This window comes from Callospermophilus lateralis, chromosome 14 (genome assembly GCF_048772815.1).
Source record: "Callospermophilus lateralis isolate mCalLat2 chromosome 14, mCalLat2.hap1, whole genome shotgun sequence".
NCBI lineage: Eukaryota > Metazoa > Chordata > Mammalia > Rodentia > Sciuridae > Callospermophilus > Callospermophilus lateralis.
Window position 1 is genome coordinate 52,126,133 of NC_135318.1, and position 20,617 is coordinate 52,146,749.

The window sequence follows — 20,617 nt, forward strand, 5'->3', positions numbered from 1 at the left end:
GCAGGCGGAGCGCGAGGCCTCGGACGGCAGCGCCGCCCACAGCTCGCTCCCCTCCCGGCGCGCCCTTTTTCTCTTAGGGGAAGATTTAAAGAGGAGGAGAGAGAAAGGGCGACTCTCTGGCCGGAGGGCCGCGGCTACCACCAATAACCCTCCACACTCTGGAACACGGGCGAATGACGAAGCCGCTAGTGACAAAGGCGGCGGCGAGTGTAGCGCGCGCACAACCCGCTGAGTCGCGCGACCGCAAATATGACAAGCATCCGAGCTATTCGGCAACTTGGGGCCGGCCAGCAGGGCGGGCAGGGTCCCAGCAGGGGACTGGGGGCGAAGATCTGTCCCAAGGCACTACACCTACGCTCCCCGCGGGGTTCCCGAAGCAGGCGTCCACCGGACGGTCCGCCGGGACACTCACCCGACGCCCTAGTCTCAGGACGCACGAGTAGCCCGTAGAGATGGAGCTGGGGACAGAAAAAGCCCTTTGCGCGCGGCTGCTTCAGTCCGACACTCGAAAAGTGCCACCAACTCAACAGTACTGTAGAAGCTGAACAGAAGCGAGTTAACACTCTTCGTGGTAGGCAGAGCCACGGTGTAGATCCGACAGCTAGCCAAAGCCAAGCTTGGAGTGGGGACGGAGTTGCCTTCCTCTGCTCACAAGTTTCCTGTGGATTGTTTTTTCCCTCCTCTTAAGAAATCTTAGGCTCCGAACTACTAATATTTAGCAGGGAAATTTATACAGTAATAGTTTGGAGATGCATGTATATGCCTAAATGGTTCAAATTTAAGAGCACAAGGAAAAGAGGCCAGGGAAACAACTCAATTGGGAAATTAATGATTATTTTAAAAATAACATGCATATTCAGTGATAAAGTTGTTATAAAAGTAATTTAGACACTTTAAGATTTTGGCTGCTACCCCAATCAATATCTTCTGAGATCACTTTGCTGTTTAATGGTCCACTATACTAGTTGCATTTAAGGATAATAAAGCTTTAAGACCTAACATCAAGGTGATTATAAGCCGTTAACATTGACACAAATTTAGACCTATTCAAACTGTTCTGTAATGATTTGTTATCAATCAAATTGATAATCTTATTGAAATTGAACTTGGGTTGAAATGTAGGAGACAATGTGTCCAGTTTTATCTCTAAGAAGAATAGAAAAGGTTTTTCTGGACTCTCAGTATACTCAAAATCTTACACAGATGTTTCACTAAGTACAACCAGTGCCCCAAACTATTTGTGGATGTCTTTGAAAGTTTCATTTTAATGACATTCAAAATCAAATATCATAGAAGTAGAACTCTGGGCTCTCTGTAGGTCTTGCTTAGTTTGTGCCTGGGTGGCATAACATTCAAACATTTTTCTAGGGAGCCAAGATATTTTCACTTCCAGAGTTCTACATCTTAGAGATGACACTAACTACTAACAGTTTCCTAACCACCCACTCACTTATAGTTTCAATGCTCACTTTAAGGAAAAGCCATTGAAATAGAAGCTGCAATAATCTCTTCCTGTGATATCATTGTAGGAGGCCAGAGACATTAGCTCTGTTGAATTTAAAATGAACTTAAACTTTATTCATGAATTGAAGTTAGCAGAAAGTTATACCTGCAGAATTTATGTGATACTTGGATATTTTCTAGTAAATGACTTTCCAAATACAATGTTCCTAAACAAAAGGAAAAAAAAAATCAAGTGACAACTTTTGAGTCCCCAGAGTGGACACACAGTTTGCTAAAGTCTATATTGAATGTGTGCTCAATAAAGGTTTGAGTTCTTAGGAAAGCAACCTGAGTTTTGGAGTGAATTGGTTTCTGCCTCTTTGATGCTTTTGAATTTTGTAGTATCTTATCAATACATATGTTATATACAACTCCCACTTCCCCACTTTTAGAATCTGGCATCTTGGAACTAGTCAAAGCATAGTGGCAGCTTCAACAGCTGCCAGTGTGGTCCAATACCAGGTGGTTAACCTTGTCCCCTCCTCCTCTCCCCCAGGCTGAGTCACATACAGGCCAGCATAGCAATCCTGCCCAGCCCTGGAAATTCAAGTCTTTGAGGATAAAGAAGGTCCTCCCTACGCTTTCACAGTACTTAGTGGCATGATTTTTTTTTTTTTTAATATTTATTCCCAGGAAATGAACAAGAAAAGCTTAGTGACATGAAAGGTGTTTTTTTTTTTTTTTTCCCCACTCTTTATGATTTTGGGACATTTAAAATAATCCTACTCCCAGGACTTCATCCACAATTTAGAGCTTCTTTCAATCAATTTCTTCCTTTCTTTTGTCTTTTTTTTTTTTTTGTACTGGGGATTGAACCCAGAATACTTTACCACTGAGCTACATCCCCAGCCCTTTGATATATTTTTTTAATCTTGAGACAGAGTCTCACTAAATTACAGAGGCTGGCTTTGAACTTGAGATCCTCCTGCTTCAGCCTCCCCCAGTCACTGGGATTACAGGCATGAGCCACAATGCCTAGCTCTCCCTCTCAATTTCATATAACTTTAGAATAGTTATAAGAAATTAGAGCAGTCATTCACATTTAACTATCAGAAACATAATTAGAAAAGAAATATTCCTTTTATAAGCATATAATTGCAATGGTAAATTTTTTAAATGCCTATTTCAGAGAGATTATTTTTGGCATCACTTTATACTTCTGGGTTACTACTTTACACTTCACTGCTTCTCTTTTGAAAGTTTCTGTGCCCCTATATCTTGCAGACTAGCACACTACTGTACTAACTGAAGGCCACTTTTAGTGCTTAATTAGTATGCACCAAAGAAACAAGGGACAAACCAGATGTATAAACTGAGAAACAGTGCTGGGGATTGAAGCCAGGGTTTGGCCACATGCTAGGCAAGTGCTCTACCACCAAACTACACCTCTAGCCCAAGAAACAGGTTTCAAACTTTATTTTTTAAAAATATTTATTTTTTAGTTACAGGTGGACACAATATCTTTACTTTTTTTTTAATGTGGTGCTGAGGATCAAACCCAGTGCCCCACATGTGCTAGGCGAGCGCTCCATTGCTGAGCCACAACCCCAGCCCTTTCTTTTGCCTTTATTAAATGCTACGTTTCAGGCTCCACCTGAAATACTAGCTGTAATCATCCATTCATATACATTGTAAAAATTAGTCTTGTTTTTATGACAAAAAAAAGGATATATGTTTCAGTTATTAAACAAACCACACAGAACCAGCTGGCCTAAATAATCTTTTCATGGAAAATACAAAGATGCAAATTGTAGACTTCCCATTCACTAATAACTGAAATCTTGAAATAAATTTTATATTCTGGAAGTCAGATCACTTAAACAATACCAAGAAGATTTTATAGGATAGGATGATTGGAAAAACTAACACTCTCATAAAGACAGCAAAGACAGGTTTATGTACTAGAAATGTAAACTTTATTGCACCAAAGGAACAAGTTAAGTCTTTTTTAAATTTTATTTTTATTTTTTGGCATTGGGGATTGAACCCGGGGCGCTTTACCACAGAGCCACATCCCTGGCCCTTTAATTTTTATTTTTTTTAAAAATTTTTTAGGCAAGTGCTGTATCACTGAGCCACAACAAGACAGTGTCTTGTTAAGTTGCTTAGGGCCTGGCTAAGTGGCTGAGGCTGGCCTTGAACTTGTGATTCTCCTGCCTCAGCCTCCCCAGTAGCTGGGATTACAGTGTACAAATTTTTCTGTATCTTCTTCCATCTACTTTTGTCAGAATTTTTTCTTGCTTCTCCCTAAAATCACAGTTCACACCAGCAAAACTACAATCCCAACGAAGGGCTCCTTTTGCAAAGCTTTCCACATCGTCCTGATCTGCTGGGTAACAACCACTTCTTATGTTTTAAAGGAGTTTCTTTCTGTTAGAAATCTGCCTTTTCCTCTTTTAAAAAGTTGACAATATTTATATATTTTTAAATTTTTTTTAGTTGTAGATGGACACAATTTTTATTTATTTATTTTTATGTGGTGCTGAGGATTGAACCCAGTGCCTCATGTATGCGAGGCAAGTACTTAACCACTAAGTTACAACCCCAGTCCTGACAATATTAAAATATTAACTTTTTTTTTTTTTTTTTTAATTCTTGGTATTGGAAATTGAACCTAGGGCCCCACACATGCTAGGCAAATGCTATACCAATGATCTATACTCGGCCCTTTATTTTGCAACAGGGTCCACTAAGTTGAGATCCTCCTGCCTCAGGCTCCTGAGTAGCTGGGATTATAGGCATTCACCACTGCACCAGGCTTTTTCCTAGCATTTTTAATCAGTTTCTTCTAGCCATTTTTAGACATGATGACTTCTGAGGCATTAGCTCCTTCCTATTCCATTTGCAAAGGACATTCTTGTTGGCTCTATAACTCCACCATTCCCTTCCTGTTAGGATGCTGCTCCACTAAGACTTTCTCAGGAACATGTGCCCTGGTCCCCAGTCCTCAACAGCACTACCTGTTAGTCTCCACACCCTGGTATACATTGTAGACAAAGGCCTATGAACGATCTGCAGGTCTTGAGTGTTCATAGTCTTTTCAAGATGCTCAGCGTTTCTAGCTTCCACAGAAAATGCCAATGAACATTAGAACTGTGCAGCCTCCAGACTTTTCTTGTCTTTGAGAAACAGCCTGGTGAGATGAGAAATTCTGGACTAGGAGTGCAAAGATCATGTACAAATCAATTACCAAACTATGATTAATCTGTGACTTTTTAGTTTCTTCATCTACTATGCCATAGATTTCAGATTAGCATGATTCTGCTGAAACAAGCACAGGACTGGTGAACACAGGGCTGCTGAGCCAAGTCAGGTCTAATTCCTTATCCATAGCCTGTGGGGAGGCGGAATCAGACCCTCAGCACCACTGCACCTGCTCCTGCATCTAGAAAAAGGGGCATAGACTCAAATATTTCTAGAGCCCTTTCTAAGAGTAACTTCTGACTACAGAGGAGTATTCTGGCTCAAATGAAATAAAATGCTTTATAACATATTTAGATTCTTTGGAAGAATATAAAAACAAATTTACATTCACACATTTCTAAATGAAAGAAGGAGAAATATAAATAATGATAATATGCTTTCCTCAGTAGGCTATGTTGTTTGGATTTTTTTTTTTTTTTCATGTCCAGAAGATAGATTCAAGCCTTATTCTCCTTGATTTGTTACCCATTATGGTTCAAGTCACCTGGCTATGAAGTCTGAAATACTGCCCCCCGGCCTTTGTGCAGCAGGAGGACAACCTAGAGGGACCCTCACCTGGATGGCTTGTTTGCTTAGCACCTCCCTGGGCCATAGGCAGGGCAAGTCCTATTGCCCATGTCTCACCAGGAGAAGGACCTGCCAACGGAGCTCTTCACTTTATCAAGCTGACTCTCAGGGACAAAGAAGGTCCAGAGGCTGCATAATTTAACATCCACTGAGCTTTTCTGTGGAAGCCAGGAGTGCTGAGTGTCAGCAGAAGAGTAGGAATCCCTTAGGAAGAGTAAAATGGTTTACAGACAGTGCACAGGACCAACAGGAGAGCAGTGCGGGGCCAGCAAATGGACCCCACTTTGCTCCATTCTAGACGGGGGTCAGAGGATAACAACAATTCTATTTCTTACACAAAAACCCCCAACCCCACCTGTTCTTGGTCTTGTTTTAACCCATATTTTAACCCACAGAATGAACAACCCACAACCACCACAACAAAAAAGAAAGTAAGTTCATCATACTCTTTAGCTCTGCACTCATTTCCAACATGGTTCACAGAACTGTGGTTCTTGCTTGTCACTCTATCTCTAGCCTCTGGAACAGTACCTGGCACAGTAAGCAGTCCAAAATATTCACTCAGGAAGCACTGAATGATGAAGAAATTAAGGAATGCTGATGAGCTTATACCAGATTCATAACTCAAGGGGTTAATCTTTCCAGCTAAAATCTCCCTTTTACTACCTTTCCACCAAGTTTTGTGTGCATACACATATAAATAACTGCACACAAGCCTTTTAGAACTTGCTTAATTAGAGAGATCACTGGTAAGTAACATGGTATTGTAATTATAACTTCTTTTTAGCATTTCTAAAATATGTGATTTGAGTTTAACCTAGTTAAAATGACTAATGGGCACTCACAAAGGTAATCCAGGGCTAAAGGTGTAGTGCAGCAATAGAGAGCTTTCTGAGCACGCCTGAGGCTCTGGGTTCAAGCCCTAGCACCTTAAAACAAAAGTTAATCTAAAAAGTTGGAGAACAACCCTACAGATAAATACCAAATCATTGCCATAATCCCACCATTCTGAACTTCTTTATGAAGATATTTCTCTTCCTACTTATTCTAAGAGTTAAATCTCATAAAATATAGCATTTGAGATGAAACCTTAGAGTAGTTTTGATTTGCATTTCTCTAATTGCCAGCAATGATGAATATTTTTTCATATATTTGTTGTTTGATTGTATATTATCTTATGAGAAGTGTCTTGTTCAGGTCCTTGGTCCATTTATTGATTGGGTTATTTGTGGTTTTGGTGCTTAGCTTTTTCAGTTCTTTATATACTCTATAGATTAGTGCTCTCTCTGATGTGTGAGGGGTAAAGATTTGCTCCCAAGATGTAGGCTCTCTATTCACCCCACAGATTGTTTCTTTTGCTGAGAAGAAACTTTTTAGTTCGAGTCCATCCCATTTATTGATTCTATTGCTGGTGGGATAGAATCCCATATTGGTGCGATCACTGTGGAAAGCAGTATGGAGATTCCTCAGGAACCATGATTTGACCCAGCTATTCCATTCCTTGGTTTATACTCAAAGGACTTAAAATCAACATACTATAGTGATGCAGTCACATTAATGTTTATAGCAGCTCAATTCACAATAGCTAGACTATGGAACCAACCTAGGTGTCCCTCAATAGATGAATGGATAAAGAAAATGAGGTGTATATATATACTCAATGGAATATTACTCAGCTTTAAAGAAGAGTGAAATTATGGCATTTGCCAGTAAATGGTTGAAGTTGGAGAATATCATGCTAAGCGAAATAAGCCAATTCCACAAAACCAAAGGCCAAATGTTTTCTCTAATATGTGGATGCTAATTCACAATGGTGGGAGGATAGGGAGGCACTAGGGAAGAATAGCATTACTTTAGATTAGGTAGAGGGAAGTGATGGGAGGGGAGGGGAGGGAATGTGGGGATAGGAAAGAGAGTAGAATGAAAAAGATATTATTACTGTATGTATATACATGATTGCATGACCAATATGATTCTGCAACATATACACTCAGAAAAATGAAAAATTATATCCCATCTATGAATGATATATCAAAGTGCATTAATGCATTCTACTGTCATATAAAACTAATTAAAACAAATAAAAAATTAAAAAAAGAAGTGCTATCCATCATTCCAAAGTAAATAAATAAATAAAATATAGCATTTGATATTTACGGGTAAAAAAGCCAAGCAGAGGATGGAGAAAACCAAACTATAGGCTTAGGACATCAATCTTGAGATGAAACAAACAAACAGAAAAGAACTTGCTTATCTAAATTTTTAAATGATTATCTGAATGGTTCAGATGGTCATTTATCACTGTTACCTTCAAGCCTTCATACAAAAATATGTCAGTAATTAAATAAGTTATGAATATTATCAATCAATATTAATTTTGAGGAAAACTTGTTTAAATTATAGGAAAAATGTTTTTTCAAAAGCATTACTCTAATGTCAGATGTCTCTTTTGTTTCAAAATCAAGCAAACTTATATGACCAGCGAGGCTAAATTCTGTTTTTTGTAATACATATTCCTATGACCATTGTTATAATGATCTAGGGATCTAGGATTACCTGTCTTTAAGTAACCTACGAGTAAAGAGGAACTCTGAAAGAAGTATGATGATTTTTATGAATCAGCTCTTTGCCACTTTGAATTCTTTTTTTTTAGGTTTTTTTTTTTTTTTTTTAGTTTAAGTTTTTTTAATCACTTGCCAAAACAGTATAGACATTTTTTAATCACCTATGTAGAATTGTCTGTTGAGAATCTATTGCCAGAATAAATAAGACTTTCAAAATTACCAACTGTCCAATAATAGTAGTTCCTTGTTTAAAATTTTAAAAATATCTTTTTAAATTTAAAATTTATATATTTTTATATTTAGAATTTCAGTAATGTAAAGAGTGAGGTCAACTAGAAAAAAACTAAACAAGCAGTTAATAGATACCAGTAACATATTAGGGTCACTTGTGTAACCACTCAATTGTTTTTTTAAAACATGCTTTAAATAGTAACAACAACAACAAAAAAGATTTAACCTTGCTTAGTAATATTTGTTTCAAAACTGTTTTCTTAGAGAAATTTTGTTTGGGTGATATGAAACTCCTTAAATGGGCAATTACAAAAGAAACTGGCTTTAAGGAGAAAATAATAGTTTGAATGATCTATACGCAACTTCCCTTTTTAAAAACAGAAGTTGAATCTTTAAAACCAAATTTAGAAAGAAGAGTGGATGGTAGCAAATAACTCAAAAATATCATCTATAGCATTGACGCCCACTGCTGCTCTGTTCTGTTACAAACACACGTACACGCTGTGATCCTGAATTTGCTCAAATAATGCACATATTTAGTTGTGGGTAGAGATGGAACGTATGAAAGGAATCACACATCTGAAAGTCGAATCCAAGGCAAAGAAACCTCACCTAAAAAATGCCAGATTCTCTGACTCTAGCGATTCATTTGGCCTTATTACCCAGACTACTGCACAATCCAGATTTGAGGAGGCAGAAAAAAATAGCTTCTGTGGGACTATTGTTGGTGATTGCAATAGCATTTGCATTTCAGCTTAACTTCCTTAAGAAATCAAAGCCCAAAGTACAAAAGAGTGAAGAAAATTTTTAATTAATCAGGTATTCATTTCCAACCTGTTATAATTTGCTACCACTTTAAAATTGTTGGACATCATGCTTTTAGTTTTAATGACAAAAATTAACACCCATGAGGATAAATATTTCAGATTACTATTTTTACATCACATCCAGAAATGAAAAGTGAGAAAATAAACACCTTTCCAAAGTTCATCAAATGAAAAGAGCAGAATTAATGAAGAACCATAGCATTTCATGGACAAGAATACTTAATCCTCTATAAAATACCAGTCCTCCCCCAATAAATTAAATGTAATTCCAATTTAAATTCCAATTTTGGGGGCCAAGAATGTAGCTCAGTGGTAGAGTGCTTACCTAACCTTCATGCGGTCCTGAATTTGATCTCCAATATCATTAAAAAATGTGTGTGTGTGTGTGTGTGTGTGTGTGTTTAAACCAAATTCTTTTCATGGAAGTTGGTAAACTAATCCTAAAATTTATCTAGAATAGAAAAGTCCAAGATAGCTATAATCAGTTTAAAGAACATGATGGGGAATGTGTCCTATCAGACAGCAAAGCTTATTATAAAGCTCTAGTAATTAAAGCAGAGTGGTCTTGGCATAGGTATAGAAAATAGGTCAGTAGAACAGAATTCAGAGTACAGAAACAGACCCATATACATGTGGAACTATATAACAAGAGGTTGATGGGGAAATAATGAATGGACTATTCAATAAATAGCTCAGAGTTACCTGTAGGAAAAATAAAACTAAGTGCCTAATATTGACCTAAGAATATATTTCGGGTGGACTAGAATCTAAATACATAAAACAAAATTTCAAACATTTTAGGAGTAAATACAGGAAAATATGTTTGTGGCTTTGGGACAAATAACGTGTGCTAATTCTTTTTCATCTCCTGGGATTCATTCTCTACTTGGCTTCTGCTTTGCTTGGAGCCTTGACATACAGACCTCTAGGCACTATCTCATTCGAGCTCTTTGGCCAAATGGTTTGCAATCAGATTCTCCTAAAGAAGGCACCAGAAGGAGATCAAGGCAGCCTTTTCCTTCCTGCTTTGGACTTCTGACTGGTAGTACCTATGCCTCCTCAACCACATCCTCCTCCAGGATGCTAGCTCCCACTGGGCTTCTGTAGGGCTTACCCTAGCAACACCATTTCCTCCCCTGTCCCCTTCAGGAGGAAAGGCTGTAATCGCTTCCTAGGGTCACTGGTGTTCCAGCCTCAATTTTTGTCATATCTCTGTTAAAAGTCTCTATTTATTGTTGATTGGTTGGTTGGTTGGTTGGTTGGTACCAGGGATTGAACTCAAGGGCATTCAACCACTGAGTTCTAGTAATTAAAGCCCTATTTTCTGTTTTATTTAGAAACATGGTCTCACTGAGTTGCTTAGTGCCTCACCCTTGCTGAGGCTGGCTTTGAACTTTCAATCTTCCTGCCTCAGCCTCCTTAAAGGCATGTGCCACGGTGCCTGGCTAAAGTCTCTTTAGTTGAATCATTGAGTGAAATTCTGTTCTCTGTAGTAACTCTTTTAAGAAAAAAGACACCTAATGCACAAACTATAAAGAAAAAAAAATCAATGTTTACATTAAAAATTAAGCATCTATTAAACAAAATTTACTATTAACAAGTTAAAGACAACTTAAAGATTGTCAAATGATATGTGATTCACAGAATCAACAAAAGATAATAGAATTAATAAAGAACTCTTCTGAGTTTTTATGAGAAGACACATAAACCAAATAAAAAATTGGGGAAAAGAGGAAACTCAAATGCCTAATAAACAAGTGAAAAGATACTCAACCTCATCATTAATAAGAAAAAGGACAATTATAAAGAGATATTTTATAGCAATAAACTGACAAAAACTGAAGTCTGATAACTGAGACTGTAGATGGATCCTTGGCGGCTGTGTCATTTGGAGGACACTCTGGAGATTTAGTAAAGCGGGAGATGCACACACCCTGCCCACACTCCTGCAGTCATTCTTAACTGGGGTTCCATAGAAAATAAGCCCTATGGAAAATGATTTGGAGAACTATTTCCTCAGTTCTCCCAAGAATGCTATGAAGTTAAAAACAGTGGTGTGCTGGCAAATGTTTAACAACAGGTTAGGGGGATGGGGAAGGTGACTCTTGTTTGTGGCCTCTGCTGATGTCTCTGGTGTAAATACCCACATCATGGCTAATCTCAAGTCTCCCAAAAGAACCCAGGAACTAGAAAGAGATTCCACACAATCCCTCTATGGAGATACTATCCGTCTCCAGCTCCAGTCCAACATTTGAATCATTTTAGACTTATATGACAGAAAGTTGGTTCATTGCCTACAGTGAATCCCTTATGGCATTGAGGCTTGATTCTCTTGAGGAATTTGGGATGAGAAGGGCCAACTCCAGAGACCTAGAGTCCAAAGTCTAGAGAAACTCCCTGTTTTCATGCCCCTGGAGACAGAGAGGAAGAATGTCTGGCAGCACTGCTTGTAACAGCAAAGTCCCTGAAGCAACATTAAGGTTCATCTGAGATGAACAGTGAATTGATACGCTTGAAAACTACAGTGGTTAAAAAGAACTGAAGTTATCTCAAAATCAAGATGTTGAATAAAGTAAAGCAAGTTGTAAAATACATCTCTATATCTTAAAACATGCAAAACATTGCTATGGATTACTTAGATGTACATATGTGGGCAATAACGAAAATATATTAGAGATAACAAAGTTCTAGAAAGTGGCAATCTTGGGTAAAGAGAGGAAGGTAATGGAATCAGGGAGAGATACATAGCAATTTCTCTAGAGAGTTTAATTTTTTTTTTTAAGAAAGCATCAAAACTAAATACATTGTAACTAATAATTTCAATTTTTTTTTTCAGAATTTATTAGGACAAAGAAACGCATTTTCTTTGCTTTCTTCTTTATGGGTCCCATGAAACAACCTCAGAAAATTTTTTCACCTACAATTTCAGTGTATATTAATAAATACTGGACAATCCCTTTATCTCAAACATTCATTTATTCCCTGTGATCTCAGTAAAAATCAATCTACTCCTCTCATTCATTTTGATATATTGTCTTCTTCCCTCTCTCTCTTGAAAGACTATAAAATCCAATGTCAATGCTGGAGTAACCTAAAGTTCTTAATAGGAAGTCCTTTGGATAGGCCAAGAATAAAGGCATAATTAGCTTAAAGCCTGTGTTTGGGGCATATTTCTCACCTGCTAGGCTAACTTCTATCATGCTAGAAAGGATAAAAGCTTCCTTACAAAATATGGAAGACTTTTGGTTACCTCCTTAAAATGCCAAAGAACTCATTTAGCACTAAAACATAAAATCTTATTGCTATTGTCGTTTTTTTAAACAAATGGAAGCAAACTTTTTCCTTGAAGTTTCTTTCACTCTGGTGGGTTCTCGGTTGACCACCGACTGCTACACCAAGCACAATTTGGTTCTTTCTTACTGCATCTCTTGGTATCCGGGATCCTGACCTTTGGGAACATCATGTTGTCTCAGTGCATGAACAGTGTGATTTTTTTTTTTTTTTTCCAAAGAGATTGTCTTGAACTGAGCCTATGTTTTAAGTACACGCTTTTCTGCGAGCTAGCAGGCATTCTGAAGCTAGGTGGTTCTAAATAAAGAACTCTAGTCAACAACAGGAAATAACTCCCACAGAAAAAAGGGGCAGAATACAAACTCTCACCAACTCTTGTACACAGTTCACAACGGCCTTTTGTTCCATGCACATTGAGCCTGAAATCTTTACTTTTCAGAGCATGTTGGGGCCTCTGCTGAGCAATGAAACATTTCTTATCCTTCTGCTGTGTCCTTGCCTTCTTCCCTGTGAGGAGGTTAATCTTACAAACTAACTTCTTAGAGATAGCAGATCAGAAAATTGAAGTTTTTATTGTAACTTTTTAAAAAATTTAGCTTCTCAAGAACATTTTTTGGTTTAAAAACTCACTTTTCTGTCTGATATATATAGTGCTGTGTAAACACACACATACATTTTGAAGGCCATGTGTTCACCTGTAGAGATACTTCTAAATCTATCAACAAGGATGCATCATGTCAACCCATAAATCTAGACAAATGCACCCTCAGCATTTTGCCAGAGACATTTCAGCAAATCAATGCACTAGAAGACAAACTGATGATCTCTTCAAAGTCTCCCACCTTTAGTCTTTAGGAAAAAAAAAAAGGGAGAAAAGGGTTGATCCCAAATCAACCAAACAGAAAGACTTTTTGGAGGGTGATTTTCAAAGTCAAAGTGGCTTGGACTGGAACCAACTGGTTCAGCATAGCACAGGTGCTCCTGACAAGGGAGGGGCTCCCAGCAAAATAGCTTCAGAGTGACTGCAGACTGGTATTTCTTCCCTCCTCCCTGGGACACTCAGCCCTGCCCTCCCTACTGGCTCCTTCCTGCAGTCAATAAATTACAGACTTAACAGGCTCTGTCTTCCTTTAGAACAAGACCCATCCTCCCTGCTTCCACACTTGCCTTTACCTTCCCAGCTTTATATTTCCCCAGCTTCCTCTGCCTACTGCAGGACAATGGCACTGGGCACCCCAGGAAAGGGCAACAGTGACCTCTAAATATCATGGCCAGAAGACACATCTGTCACTCACACTGGACATTACTGTCCACCTCCAGTTTTTTCTTTCAGGTTGAACTACAGTCTCCCGACTCTTGTCTCTCTGGCCAGTTGGATTCTTTTTACCAGTTTTTCTTCCTCTGCCCTCCTTATAAATCTTTAGTTTAGATTTTTTCCATTCTTTTTTTACCGTACTGGGGACAGAACTCAGGGCCTCACACATGCTAGGCACGTGCTCTCCTACTCTACCAATTAGCCACACCCCCAACCCAGCATGTCAGAATCTTCAGGAAAATTTGGGGACAGTAGTGTTTTTAAAAAAAAATTTCCCAGTTGATATTCACTCTGTAAATGTTGGTACTCACTATGGTTTTGTCTCTGCTCCCTTTTATCTTCTCATCCTGTAAAACCCTCCTAGGCAACCTCACTCACTCTCAGGGCACCTATATGCTAATGACTCACAAATCATTAACTACATTCTAGACCTTTCTTCCTGAGTTTTCAATCTGACCTTTTCGTGTAGGAAGACCCCACATCCCAGTATGCACTGGGGTCATTCCTGGCTTATGCTTGCTGTTCTGCCATAATTATTGATGACATACTGTCTCAATCTCAAAAGAATCCTGGTTTGAACAATAAAATCATATGATTAGCCTAGTTCTATCTCATTGCCTACTAGACATTTTCCCTGGTTATCATAAAGGTATCTCCAACTCACAGATCATCCAAAATGGTCCTGGTTGTATCCTTCTTAAATCTGTCCCTCCTCTTGAATGCTTATATGAAGTTAGGGCACCAACATCCCTTGGTGTCTAAATTGGAAATCTAATTCTACTCTATACCCTCATGTTCATCCAGACACGAAGTTCTGTCCTTTTTCTTCAGTATTTTCCATGTCTGCTCCATTTCTCTACTATTGCCCTCATCAATTATCTTTCACTTCCGTTATTGCAATAATCTATTTCCCAATTTTCAGTCTTGAATATTCTCTAATACATCCACACCACCCATTGTGTGGCAGGGAATATGATAAGTACTAGAAATACAAAGTGAAGGGGGGCTGGGTGTGTGGCTCAGTGGTAGCATGTATGAGGCCCTGTATCCAATTCCCAGCACCACAAAACAAACAGCTGGATGCAATGATGCACCCTTGTAATCCCAGTGGCTCTGGAGGATCATGAGTTCAAAGCCAGCCTCAGCAAAAGTGAGGCATTAAGCAACTCAGTGAGACTCTATCTCTAAATAAAATATAAAATAGGGCTGGGGATGTGGCTTGGTGGTTGAATGCCCCTGAGTTCAATCTCTGGTACCCCCACAAACAAACAAACAAACAAACAAACAAAAACAGAACAGGAAATATTCCTACTGAGTCTCAGGGAAGACTAACCTATGGATGTGATGCCATGGGTTATAAGGTGATAGACATATGCACACCACACAGCCTGGCCAGTGTGGAAGGAGGCTGGCAGATGGTGACCATTTGATTGTAGGGCAAAACAGTCAGCCTACCTCATTAATCAAGGTCACTAAAGGCAGATAGAGCAATAGGAGCCAAGACAGGGGGTGGGAAGGGCATATGACATGGGTGCAGATCTGGAGTGTAAATTCCCGGCAAGGAGTAGCAGTAGGAAGACTAGAGAGTTTGGCTGGAGCAAGGCCTAGAAGGCTGTGGAGGCACATTAAGGAGAATGGCCTTTATATTTTGCAGGCTGTGAGGAGTTATTAAAAGATTTTCCATGGGAGGTTGGAATGACCAGATTTTTATTTTAGGAAGTTAATTCCACATCTCTTTCTAAACTTGACAGAACTATCCTAAGAATTATTAGAATAACCAACAGGTGAGGAAATATAAAATTCAAAAGAAAACAATAAGACATACTTAAAAACTGTAATATGAAAAGTTGGAGCTGGGCATAGAGGTACACATCTGTAATTCCAGCCAAGTCTGAGGCAGGAGGATCACAAGTTCAAGGCCAGCCTCAGAAACTTAGTGAGATTGTCTCAAAATAAAAAGGGCTGAGAGTGTAGCTCTGTGGTAGAGCACTTGCCTGGCATGAGTAAGGCCTGGGTTCAATCCCTATCACTGCAAAATAAATAAATAAGTTAATATATAAATTAATTAATTTTTAAAAATTAGGTTCTGGAACTAGAAAAATAAAAATTCTTTAAATAGACCTAGTACACAAGTTTTATATGCACTCAAGATGTGCTGCTGCTAACAGGAAAAGAAAGTGTGTGCAATGGTTACTATTTAGGGAGGAAAACTGGACATTTGATTCCTGCTTTGGGCACAATATGATGAAATACTAGAGATAAAGAATAACATTTAAAAATATAAACCTAAACCTAAGAGAACTAAAAGAAATCACAGATGAATAATTGATCTTAGAGGTAGACAAGACCTTTCCAGGTACACAGCAAAAGACCCATAAAGGATAAAACTGACTACATTAAGGGAAAAAAAAAAAAAAAAAAAAGAACATGTAGCAAAAACACCATAAGAAAAAAACTTAAATGCAAAACTAGGAAAATATTTGCAACACAGATAGCAAAGACTTAGTAATCTTACAACCTAAAGAGGGCCTATGAATCAATTAGAAAAACAATACTGAATTAGAAAACTCTGAAACCAAATTAGAAATATGGGCAATGGACACAGGTAATGGTCACCAAAAGAGGACATGCATGAACAAGCAAACACAAATTTACTTAATCAAAGCAGATTTAAAAGAAATAGACTTCCCATATACCACGCTGTCTAGAGTTGTTTTAAAAACTGATGCGGGTATAGTGGACAGGGTTGTCTCATAGCTACTGATGGAGTAGGAATTGATTCAACCTTGGGAAGGACAGGATTTTGGTCGTGTGTATCAAGAACCTTTTTAAATGTCCATATTTTGTAATGTGGTCATTTCATTTCTAAGAATTTGCCTTAGAGAACTGATTAGGGCTGCGTATAAAGAACATATTTGTTCAACAAATATTCATTGAATACTCACTGGGTCTAAGTTCTAGGAGGTGGGAATATGGCTGCAAATAAAACACAAAACTAAAATCCATGTTTGTACATTCAGCTGGGGGGAGGAGTTGAGAGGGCAGCAGAATAAATAAGTAAATTATATGGTATATTAGAAATTAAGTGCTGCAGGAAATATAAAGCAAGAAAAGAGAATGGGAATTTTGTGTGTTTATGTGTGGGGTGGGGGTGGTTAAAGCACCTGCACTAAGAAGATGACCTTTGAGTAAGGACCTGTAGGAGGGGAGGAGAGGAGCCAAGCTACCCGGCAGAAGAACTTTCAAGGCAGAGGGAAGAGGCCCACCTGTGGTCTAGTCAATGTCCACGTGGACAAGAGCTGGTGAGGGTGTGGAAGGAGAGGAAGCACAGGAGGCGAGGGGGCAGGCTGCCGGGGGCCTTACAAGCCCATGCAATGACTTTGGCTTTTATCTTCAGTCAGATACAAAGTGATAACTGAAATACCTTAATGCTTAACTGTGTATTCTCGGTTCAGCATCTGGTGATCTATGACACAAACTTATTCTCTTACAGTTCTGGAGGTCAGAAGTCTAAAATCAAGGTGCAGACAGGGCTGCATTCCTTCTGGAGCTTCAAAGGAGAATGTCCTTATCTTTTCCAGCTTCTAGCGGTGCCTGCATTCCTTGGCCCATGCCCTTTCCTGCATCTTCAAAGCACATTATTCCAACCACTGCTTCTGTTGTCCCATTTCCTCTGCTTTTGATTCTCTTGCCTCCCTCTTATGAGGACCCTTGTAATTACATGGAGCCTAGCAAGATAATCTAGGTAAACCATCTCCCTGTCTCAAGAACTCTAACTTAATCACATTTTAAAATCCCTTTACCAAGCAAAGTAATATGGTGGGGGTGGGGGAGCATTACTTTGATCACCAAATCAGTGGATCATGGAACTACTGAAAATGGTTAAAGCCATTTTTTTTTTTTTTTTTTTTTGGCTTTTCTGGAACCTGAAGGTAAAAGCATCTTAGGAAACCACTTGTAAAAACCTTAATCTAGTTGTTCCCAGTGGGAGCAGAAGTGGGTGAGGCAAGGATAGTCAATAAGATCTGGGAAAGCTACTTACATTAGAATTGTTTGGGAGTGTTTCCCAAAGTATACCCATATGGGTCCTGTCACACCCACGGAGTTAGGACACACAGGCACAGGCCAGGTCCTGGGTGAGCAAACCTCCCAAGGAGATTCAATTGCAAGCCCTGTTTAAGGTCTACTGAATAATCTCCGACTATGCCTAGGTTTTCTTATCTATAAGACATAAAAATGGCACATGTCCACCTACCTCTCATGATCATGTGAGGATAAAGGTGGGCAAGGTGTGGGGAAGCACTTCACAACTGGTAACGAGCTGTGTCAGTATCACCAGCGATTCTGAGAGGAAACTGAGGTAGACTATAAATGGTGGTGTGTACCAAAGAGTTGGTCCAGAGAGCCTCAGTTACTCAGAACTTACAAAGCTAGCAAGGATAAGCTTTTGAGAAGCAAAAGATATCACCAATTTCCTATACCCAACCTCACACATTGACATGTATTCCCTGAATGCCTATGTTCTTCCCCCAGGAATATTGAGGAGTGAACCCAGGTGTGCTCAACCACTGAGTCACATCATCAACCCTTTTTATTTTTAGAGACAGGGTCTTGCTAGCCCAGGCTGGTCTTGAACTTGCAATCCTCCTGCCTCAGCCTCCTGAGAAGCCACGATTACATGTGCACCACTGCACACAGCTCTATTTAGTCTCAATTTAAAGAAATTTCAATACAGTTGACTTTTTCACCAAACCAAAGACAGACAAGGGAGAATGAAAGAAGCAAGCATAGAATGACAGCACATAAAACAGCAATAAAACAAAAAACTCAAAAAACTAATAAATAAACAAACAACAATAAAACAAAACCCCAGTAACAACAGGAAGCCAAGTGTGGTGGTGCACACCTCTAATCCCAGTGACTCAGGAGGCTGAGGCAAGAGGGTCACAAGTTTGAGGCCAGCCTCAGCAAATTAGTGAGACCCTAGCTTAAAATAAAATATAAAAAGTACTGAGGGTGTAGCTCGGTGGTAAAGCATTACTCTAGATTCAATCCTTTGTACCAAAAAAAATAAGCAACCAAAAAAAACAATAACAACAACAAAATCCACAACTAGAAGGTGGTATTAAAAAATGTTGATATAAGAACTCGATGGGGCTGGGGATGTGGCTCAAGCGGTAGCGCGCTCGCCTGGCATGCGTGCAGCCCGGGTTCGATCCTCAGCACCACATACATACAAAAGATGTTGTGTCCACCAAAAAAAATATATATATATTAAAAAATAATAAATTAAAAAAAAAAAGAACTCGAAAAATAATTTACTGATTTGGAACTATTTAAAGCAGGAGCAAATACCACGCCCTTCTCTAGTTCCACCCTGAAGGACTCTATTTTAACAGAATACCTTAACAATCTAAATAATCCTGAATCATGAAGAAAAGGTAGCATTATACACAATGCTGTCCGTGAGAAAAAAAATGTACTAGTAACATTGACAACAACGATAGAAATCTGTTTTTTGTTGTTGTTTTGTGTTACTAGGGAGAACACCCAGAGTCTCCCACATGCTAGGCAAGTGCTCTACCACTTCGCTACCTTCTCAGCCCTTTTCATTTTACAGGGTCTCAGTAAGTTGTCCCAGTTGGCCTCAAACTCAAAATCCTCCTACTTCAGCCTCTTGAGTAGCTGGGACTATGGGTGGGCAGCACCAATGCCTGGTTAAGAAATTTATTTTTAAAATAAATTCATGTGTACAGAATGCTATACAAATAATCACTATGTAAATCCTGACTGTTGTAAATCTACACTTAAGTTCTGCTGGTGTGAAGGAAGCCCTCACACATCACAAGAGCTCAATAAATCTGAGTTGTTTGGGAGACCAAAATTAATATTGTCACCTTCATGGATGAAGGCTGGTGAAAGATCAGTTCCTCTGTGACTGCAGAGTATGGGAAAACAGTACAATACCTTTAGGATTCGATAATTACTTTTTAAAATTGTGTAGCATGTGCAGATTACAAAGCACAATGTATTTGCCCCCCACCCTGAGACCCCCAAGATCCAGCTACTATTCTTTTTTTATAATTGAGGATCTGAGGCTCAGAGAAACTTTCTCGATGCCACCATGCAGCAAATCCTAGACCAGAACCCAGAACTAAACTGGATTCAAGATCCAGTTTTCAGTTTTGAATTTACATTACTACAACTATTACTTCGAAAGAAGACTATTTGCCAAAGCACAGTTCCACAAACAACCTCAGACGGGAACTTCAAGTGTGATCGTCTGTCTGTCTTTCTGTCTATCAAGCATCATGAGTCAGAAAAGTATATATATATTTAACTGTAGTCCTTTTCTTTTTAATATGCCTACATACCAGTTATGTTTCTATAAACAGCTTTAGCTTGGAGTGAAATTTTATGACTGAATCTGAGATACTTAAATAGAAAATGCTAAGACAGGCTTAGCTAGAAGTATTAGCTTTAAAGACAAAAACCCCAAATGTGCAGATTTCACCAGCATTTGGTTGCTCTAGGAAAGCCTGTAGGTATTCCGGTGGTTCATTTTACTTTTATTTCTATTTCTACAGGACTATACTACTATGCTTCCGGGCTGCTTCAGCCCACGGATGCCGATGACACATTCTGAGCCTGAAGTGCCATGATTCACGGGAGGCCACCCTGGGCGGCTCTGGGAGGGGCCATGGGACATGAGATGGGCTCTGCCTAAACTGCCTGCATGCTCTCCTGCCCCCACTGTGCGCTGCTGCGTGAGCCTCCTCCAACCCACCCTGCCACCTGAGGGACAGTGCTCAATGTGCGACTGCAGTATAAAAGGATTACATAAAGGCACCCTTAGTCAGAGACTGTCATCTTGTCTACATTAACAGAAAAAGTCTTCACTGTGGGTCTGGCCACTTTTATGCCATTACCTTTTGGTTCTTTTGCAGAGAAACCAAAGGACAAAATACAGAGTATTTTGACTATTTAACATGTAACTTGCTGGGTGTGGTGCCCCATGCCTGTAATAAATTCCAGCTACTTGGGAAGCTGAGAGAGGAAGAGCACAAGTTCAAGGCCAGCCTGGGCGACTTAGCCAGACACGGTGTCAAAATAAA

General features: G+C 39.1%; 1 protein-coding gene across 1 annotated transcript in view; it reads right to left on the minus strand.

The window, feature by feature from the left end:
• Sertad2 (SERTA domain containing 2) overlaps positions 1-20,617 on the minus strand; it is a 111,026-nt gene that overhangs the window by 22,661 nt on the left and 67,748 nt on the right. The window lies entirely within an intron of this gene.